Genomic DNA, 2,347 nt, shown 5'->3' with positions numbered 1-2,347 from the left:
GAACCGTGCGACCGTCACGGTCGCAGGTTCGAATCCTGCCTCGGGCATGGATGTCTGTGTAGTCCTTAGGTTAGTTAGGTTTAAGTAGTTCTAAGTTCTAGGGGACTGATGACCTCAGAAGTTAAGTCCCATAGTGCTCAGAGCCATTTGAAAAACGCTCCACTCACATATGAACGCTGAACCATGTCTTAATGGAATTTGGCCATCATGTAACCACGTAAAAAGATCATTTATTCGTTGTTAATTTCATATGCAGAGTCTTATTACAGCAAACACCAGGCTCGTGCTTTTCCACTGGCACACGGCTTGTTGCCTCAACAACTCAGTAACTGTCTGTGGGGAACTCAGCACAGCAATACACTGACGGAAAAACAAATCTTAGGCGTGTTTCTACATCTGAAAGATGATGTCTCTTCAAACTTCGCTCCAGTCGCATAAGAATGGCGGTAGTAGCGACACTATGAGAATGCAAATCAGACCGTTGTGACGGTCGTGAGCGTGACTTACCTTCGAGATTGGACTTTATGAACTGATGCTAGTCAGGGCATAAAGGCAGAAAAGACGCCATTATCAACACGTCACTGAGTTTGAACGAGGTCATGTAGAAGGGTACGAGAAGCTAGATGCTCCTTCTGCGACGTCAGAGAGACTTGACAGGAATGTAGCCACTGTATATGATTGCCAGCAGCGATGGTCCTGGGAATGCACGGTCGCAAGGAGACAGGGCTCCAAATGGCCATGTGGCACTGCCGATAGGGAAGACCATCGTGTTCGTCGTATGACTGGTGCATCGTACTGCATCTGCAGCAACAATTTGAGCAGCAGTTGGCACCACAGTCGCACAACGAACTGTTACACATCGGTTACATCAAGGACAGCTCCGAGACAGATTCACTGTGGCGTGCATTCCACCGAGTCCAAACCACCGCCAACAGCGACGTCGGTGATGTCAAACGAGACCTCGTGGGAGGGCAGGGTGGAGGTCTGTTGTGTTTTCTGATGAAAGCTGGCACTGCCTCGGTGCTAGTGATGGCCGTGTGTTGGTTAGAGGGAGGCCGGTTGAGTGTCTGCAACCAACCTGTCAGCGTGCTAGACATACTGGAGCTACACCTGGAGTTATGGTCTGGGGTGCGATTAAGTATGACAGCAGGGGTGGTCTCGTTTTTAGACTGCAGATTTGGACGCCAGTCTGGTGATTCGACCTGTTGCGCTGCCATTCATGAGCAGCAATCCAGGGGGTGTCTTCAAACTGCATAAGCTCGCCCACATATCGCCGTTGTAAACCCACATGCTCTACAGAGTATCAACATGTGGCCTTGGCCTGTTCGATCACCAGATGTCTCCAATGGAGCGCAAATGGGACAGCATCGGACGTTAACTCCAGCATTATCCAAAACCAGCATTAACCGGCGCTGTATTGACCGACCAAATGCAACAGGCATGGAACTCCGTCCTAAAAACTGACATCCGGCAAACATACAACACAATGCTTTCACTTTTGCATGCCTGTATTCAGCATTCTGGCGGTTACACCGGTCATTAATGTACCAACATTTCATATTTGCAATGGCTTATCTCGCGCTTACATTAACCTGTCATCTTGCAAATGTTAAATCACTTAAATGTGTTACCTAGACAACTCTATTCCAGATTTTTCATGAAAACTAAAACTAAACGCCTCCCGAACAGGCCATTAAGGCCCAACGGTACCGACAGGCCGCCGTGTCATCCGCAGCCCACAGGCGTCACTGGATGCGGATATGGAGGGATGTGGACAGCACACCGCTCTCCCAGCCGTATGTTAGTTTCCGAGATCGGAGCCGTAACTTCTCAATCAAGTAGCTCCTCAGTTTGCGTCACAAGGGCTGAGTGCACCCCGCTTGCCAACAGCACTCGGCAGACGGGATGGTCATCCATCCAAGTGCTAGCCCAGCCCGACAGCGCTTAACTTCGGTGATCTGACGGGAACCGGTGTTACTACTGCGGCAAGGCTATTGGCGATTTTTCATTACTCTACATTAATTATTTTCTAACGTTTCGATTTCTTTTCCGTCGATGCATAATCGGCTACTCGGAAGCCCCTGCACCGCTTTATTTGCCGTTGATTCAGATATGTCCAGGTACGCAGCAGAATACCGTTTTTTCCATCACTGTAGTAACTATTATGATGTATCCTGGATATTTTTGGCAGTTCTGTCTACTGAGTAAAGGTGCTGTAGGAAATGCGGAGCAGATCGAGAACCCGAGTAAATGAAGAACTTTATGTTTGGCTCACGTCTTTCCTATTCCATGCGATTAGGTTCACTAACAACGACATTAAGTTCACTTGTGAGAGAAATTCAGAAGA

General features: G+C 48.4%; 1 pseudogene; it reads right to left on the bottom strand.

Annotated features, from left to right (window-relative positions):
* Positions 1-1,881: 1,881 nt before the first annotated feature.
* LOC126429172 (5S ribosomal RNA) lies at positions 1,882-1,999 on the bottom strand (annotated as a pseudogene).
* Positions 2,000-2,347: the final 348 nt, after the last annotated feature.

Source organism: Schistocerca serialis, chromosome 1 (genome assembly GCF_023864345.2).
Source record: "Schistocerca serialis cubense isolate TAMUIC-IGC-003099 chromosome 1, iqSchSeri2.2, whole genome shotgun sequence".
NCBI classification, from domain to species: Eukaryota; Metazoa; Arthropoda; class Insecta; order Orthoptera; family Acrididae; genus Schistocerca; species Schistocerca serialis.
This window is presented reverse-complemented; position numbering and strand designations above follow the sequence as displayed.